This window comes from Colius striatus, chromosome 2 (genome assembly GCF_028858725.1).
Source record: "Colius striatus isolate bColStr4 chromosome 2, bColStr4.1.hap1, whole genome shotgun sequence".
In the NCBI taxonomy this organism is placed as follows: domain Eukaryota; kingdom Metazoa; phylum Chordata; class Aves; order Coliiformes; family Coliidae; genus Colius; species Colius striatus.
In genome coordinates, this window is record NC_084760.1 from 113,876,588 (window position 1) to 113,883,113 (window position 6,526).

The window sequence follows — 6,526 nt, forward strand, 5'->3', positions numbered from 1 at the left end:
ATAAAACAGTGAAACAAGTCAGTATCCGCATCAAAGGTATTGGTGTTACTAGCCAGAGACAGGTCCCCTACTTTCTGTTTACTATCTCATCTGAAGCTTATTGTAACCAAAGTCTGCAGCCTGTCCCTTCCAAGGCAGGTTAAGATAGGATCACTGGAAACCTTCAGTGTGGTTGAAGAGGGTCTGTTCTCAACTATAGGTTATGAAGGAGTGTATGTGGCTGATTAAATTGTGGCTCATTGCCTGAAGGGAATGTGCTGAGCTGGCTTACTCAGCATCAGGGTTTCCCAAGCAAGGAATACAAGGCTGGGGAAAGTATATTTGTTGGGGGAACAGGACAAGAAGTTTGAGGTCTTACCTAGTTTCAGTACATTTCTCTGTGCCTTCAAAACACTGCAAAAGTGAGCTTCCTTCTAATAAGCTGATTTACATCTAACTGCTATGCTATGTCTATTGTAATTAAATCAGTATGAACTGCAAACAAGACTCTTTCTCCTTACTCCTGGTTGGGAGCATATCTAAAGATCTTCAGATGGAGTAGGTACTTGTTTACATCTTGTCATCCCTTTTTCCTCAGAGAGATTTAGAGGTTTAGGTTTTCGGTTTCAACTGAAAATGGCTGAAAAAGCAATGAAATTGTTTTTATCAGAGTATTTATGAAAGCAGCAAACATAAGGGTTCTTGAAGAGCCTTTCAGCTCTATGTGGGGTACACATATGAGTAGTAGAACCACTGGAGTAGAGAATGCTATCTCTACTGTCTCATAATATATTAGTATAATAACGTAATGTTTCACTCAATTTTCATAACTATTTATTTTAGAAGAACCGAAACAGATTCCTAATCATTTTACCTTGTTTGTTTTTACTAGTAAAACCACAGAATTAAACATTGTGAGGGCTTTTTTTTCATGTAAACTTTAGAAATGCAACAATCTGAAGGGCAGCAGAGAAACAAGAAGACTCAAACTCATAAATAAAATAATACTTTGCACTTCCACTGTGCGGAGTGTCTACAAGGACCTTAAAACACTTGATATATGTTTAGTTCATTCTTACCTCAGCATTCACATGTCACAGGTTGGGAAATACAGAGAGGGAAGTTGACTGTTAGACTAACTGATTTGCCAAACATTAGGTAGAAGTTTCTGCCCAGAGTCTTATTTCCTAAACCAAATATTTTGTTTCAATTACAAGATCAAAGCAAAATGCAACCCGTGATGATCAATGTTCAGATCCAGCCAAATCTGTTTGTAGAGGATTGTGACCACGTATAGCATTAACACAGCACAGGTTGGAGTCAGGGGATTTCATTGTCATACAGTGTGGCCCTTTGTCTCCTTCTAGTGGTTTACATTTGTTATAGATTGGCTGATGGCTCCAAACTACTACAGATTGATATTTTTGTTCAGTTAACTGAGTGCTATAGGTCTTGCAGTTTCTTGAGGCAGTTGATTATTAGGTATGTGAGCACTCATTTTCTGCTTAAAATGGCTGGGTTGCTTGTTTGGTTTTCAAGAGCAGAGAGTGAGGAGTCAAGACTTTTCATTGATTGCAGCCAAAATCTGATTGAGATACAGCTCATAATGCCATTGTTTTATGTTAGTGCCACTCTGAAAGTATATTATGATTTTATATATGGATATCTGTACAAAAATCTATCCAAGAAAAGCTATGCTGCCATCCAGTACTTAATGGAGGCCATTTCACTTGAGAGGCCTATGAATGATTATTGATTTTTCTCTAGCATTCCCAAACCAACAGAAAACAATCCTGAATATTTTCTCCAAAGCAGTCAAAGTGACAGACATCTTTTAATACAATTACTCCTTTATTATGATGTATCTCATTCATTGTACTTTCCTATGTATTGACTCCTGCAGAGTCAACATTCTTTGCAGTGCAGACATGGAGGCTACATCCTGTTGTCTTGACCTCACTGACAAGCTTACAGCTTGGGTCATGCAAAGCACCACAGCCTGACGTACAGATCAGCTGTGGCAACTCCAGCTCCCAAAAACAGGGTCACTGAAAAGCTTTTGGAGATGCTTATACAGAACACAGGATAAAATAAAAACTAGCCTAGAGCCTTCTGTTCTGAATCTGGTGTGGATACAAAGAAAGATGCTAGAAGCTACCTGTAACAAAAGGGTTAATGAATCAATGGCAAGATATAAATACAGATGTTAAAATCAGGCCAAAGCAAAAGGTGGTTGTAATAGGTATCCACAGTCATCCTAAGGGAGAAAATAAAGTAATAGAATTGCTGTAGAACTGCAACTCCAGCTGCTTCTAACACTAAATGCTCTTTTTGGCTTTTTAATGTGAGTCTTAAGAACAGCCACAGAGATACTTCATTAAATAATTCAGCTTTTCTAAGCAGATGCTTTTAGCAGGTGCCCACCACAAGCCTTTACTATCAATTACTGGAAAGCCAGTACAAACATAGAGAACATACCCATTTATTCTGTCAGTCTTTGCTTTAAACCCCTAGAGATTGGGCAACCATGCTGAAAATACAGAGAGAATACAGCTGTGCTGTGTTAAAACTAAAGTGATTAACTTAGCATTACCCCTGGTCAGTCTGTAACCTGGGTTTTAAGTGTGTTTGTCTAAATTTGTATAACATCACATTTGAAATTATTTCAAGAGTGAGTTAGTCTGCACCTGGGTAACTGGAGCTGCAGACCATTTCATGACAGCACCTGATCTAGCATGTTTAAAGTCAAGTTATGGCCAAAATCATTAAAAAGCAGGGTGCGAGAAGGTGCCTTTTCAAATCCCAGGCAGCAGCAAGCAGATCAGTTTAGGAGATGTTAGTATGTGTGTGGCACACTTGGGTCTGAAGGGCCTCAGACACATTAGGCATTTCTGGGATATGCCTTTTGTGATTGTGAGGCCTGTTTCTTTGCAATATAATGTAACAGATTTGCAATCGGATTTATGGGCAGACCAGCGAGTTACCAGAAGAGGGTGCAGCAGGAGGAGTAAGCTGAAGCACGAACATGCATCTGCTTGCAGGACCTGACTGACTTTGTGCACCTGCCACTCAGTGAGAGGTGGGTACCTGATGTTTCCTCTGGCATATCAGAAAGCAAATACTTGCAAAAGGACAGAACACATCTCTGTGTTCTACAGACACCAGATGTATGCAGGGAGTGGGGAGGCAGGGCAGGAATAGGAACTTTGCAGCCTTGATTACAAAGCAGATGGTGAGTCCAGGAAGAGAGCCCAAGATACCTGTCTGCCAGGTTTGTGCCTCTCCACTAGATAAGGTAAGAAGGGGAATAGAGTCTTCAGGCTAACTCACAGGAATGCCTTACATCTTCAAGAACTAAATATATTGTATCAGTGTTCCCTGGGACAGCGGAAAAGAAGCGTAATCTCTACCATTTTCTGTGTGGTGATACAGTTTGCTGGACTTGGCGACGGCGTTATGTGGCAGCCTAAGCCCAGGTGAACTTAGACTCACCTTTCAGTAAAAATGCTCTGGAAATGCCTTTTTCCTACACTCAAATTAAATTAAAATTACTTTAAACCTACTACACACAGACCTTTTTCCCTCTTGAAAAGATAACATTTCTAATCAAAATACAGATGTAAAAGTATGTGGAAAGAAGGAAACTGAGCTCCGTGTAGCTTTGTTTTAAGGAGGAAAAAGAATATAATTCAATAAGACTAGTTTATACCCTCTGATTAAAGCTTTTTCAACATAACAGATAGGGAGGATGAGATCTACACTGAGATAAAGGTAGTTAGTACAGATCAAAAGAGCTTGCGCTCATGCCAACTAGATTAAATGACAGGATGTGGTGAAGTGCTGGGCACCATATCTGGTTACTTTCCATACAAAGCTTTATTTGCTGAATGTAGATTTATCTATTAGGTTATATGCACTTATAGATGGAAACTGTAGAAATGAAATGAAAACAATCGGCCATGTGTAGACTATTTGTTTTGATACTGCTCTAAGATTGCATTTCTCCCAATTAGTATGTAAAGCTGTAATTTTTTTATAGCCGGCTCTCTCACTAAGATTGTGGCAGTAAATTGCATTAGAAATTGAGGTTTATTTCTAAATGCATTACCAGTCCACCATTCTCACTTCTTCTGTGCAACAGAACCATGTATTTCATCGTCCAACTTAATTTTAGCAGGAAGCCTAGGACAACTTTAAGAGCAAATTAAACTTAGGACCCAAATTGCAGTTGTTATTTTAAAGGGGTTTTTAAATATTTATTTATCTGCACATGGCCCCTGAAGAGGCAGGATACAAGACTGGAAGGCATTTTGGTCTCACCCAGTGTGGCTGCTCTTACGTTTCTCCTCCACTCTCCAACAGCAGAATGTGGGAGAAAGGGAACGTGAATGTCAGAAAATGAAACTACTGCTGGGTATGAAGATGCCACAGGCCCGTGCAACTGCACACTCCTGTGAGGCAGCAGGAAGGGTCTGTCTCCCACATCTGCTGAGCAGCGTGCAAAGTCCTGCCTGGTCGAGCTATGCCAGAAAGAAACACAAAGCAGAGATTCTGTCAGCGCTGCAGGGAGATTGATGACTCAGAAAATGAAAGGTTGAGTTGAGATGCAACTGAACTGATGTCATTAGCTGCATCTACTTTTTATTGTTACTTTTCATCGTTGCTGCAGCACTGCCTAGAAATCTGAGCCTCACAGCACTCCAGGTGGGAAATACTCTTAAGAACATTGTCTCAGAAATCTTACACGATAAGCAAAGACAAAAGATGCAGAAAGCAGGACAAAAAAGCCTTTAATACACAGAGGACATGGCTAGTGCTGGACTATTTCCGGTGGACAGATGCAGGACAGGCTGAAGCACATCCCAGTTAAGTATACTAAGAGGCAGAAACAGCTCCAACTGCAGCACAGTTCTGTTGTGATCTGTGACGGGGGCAAGAGGCTGCAGAAGGGGGCAAGAGGCTGCAGCTCCCTTCACTCTCCTAGCAAATCCACAAATAAGAACCGAAGGGTTTGCACCACATGTAGTCATTCACACCTCTGCAAAGGGAAGATGAAGTAGTGGTTCTGCACTGATGGGTGTGTTCACACACACAGAAAATCAGGTCCTCGATATTTTCTGAAATGCAAATATTGCCAGCAGTGGGTTTTACTGTAAGCAGCCTCTGCCTGTGAGAGAAGGAACTGGAAGCAGATGGGATTTGGAGAATTAACCAGTACATTACTCAAAACACAATGCATTTTCAACTGCAAGACTGTAACAGTCAAACAGTGGGCAACCAATGCAGTGCACTCTGGTAAACAGGCTGAGCTACTTCTGACTGCCACACAAAAAGGTCCCATCAGGCCTCGACTGCTACGGGGTTCTGTGGGCCCTACTGCCACTCTGCAACTCACACGTCCTCTGGCTTCACAGAATGCCTTAAATGGCTTCATAACCTTAAAACCCCAAGCAACCTGGCAGAGCTTGCCTCTGCTTGTTTTATTTATGTTGCCGATGGTCTTTTCATAGTGATGATAAACATCCAGCTTCACTGCCATGCTTAAGGTCAGAGCGTAATGTTCTTCTCAGGAAATACTCAGTGGCTGGCAACCTTGGGTGGCCTCTTGCTTATTGGCAAGAGAGGCAGAAGCCACTGGTCCAGGAAGGGAATGCCAATCTGCATTCTGCACAGGTTGTCTTTACTGCCAAGCTGGGTAGAGCAGGAGCTCACGGGTGCCTCCATACGGTTCTGTGGTTCAGCTCTCTCTGTGTGACCCCAGACATGGAGAAGACCGACTAACATTGTGGAGGGCAGGCAGTACAGGCAGGAGGGAAGGAGATCTCTCAGGAGACAGACACATCTGTCCTAGAGGCTGTAATAGCTAAACTGTGATGGACTTGTTCTCTGGCTCAGAGATCAACCGCAATTACTTGTGACTATGCTATTAAATTGAGCTGGTCTCCAAAGCAGGGCTGCCACACACAGGCTGCCCATTAGTCCTGAATCACATCAGCAAATTTTTGGGCCAGCTGCTAGTGAGCCCAGATGAATTAAATAGGAGTATAACATTGAAGAGTATTTGTAGGGCAGAGATATTCTGCCATGATCCCCTTTGTCTCTTCATCAGCAATTGCCTTATTGGTGGCTGAGAAGGAGCAAGGCCAGAGCTACACTCTGCTGTGTCTGAGGTTATCACTGCAGGACAGCTGTCTTCTCTCCACACAATTCCCTGTCCTCCTCCTGTGCACCAGTTCCATGATGCCATTAGGGACATTGGCAGTTGTGAGGAAGCGAGGGCACATGCACTTCCCAGTGTTAGTACACGCTGTGCCCCTCAGAGGTTTGCCATTTATTCCCTGCTTCAGCTCTGCTTCTCAGGGTTACAGTCACTATCTGGGATGCTGCAAGCCCTGAGTAATTCTGAACTCCCACAGTTCACAGATGAGCCATTGTAACTGCATTGGGTGTATTCTCAAAAGCTGGCACACTACTTAACCTTTTCTGTCACGGCTCCTTTGTTGCTGATTCTGGTTTTAAATACCTTCTACATCACAGCTGAACTTTG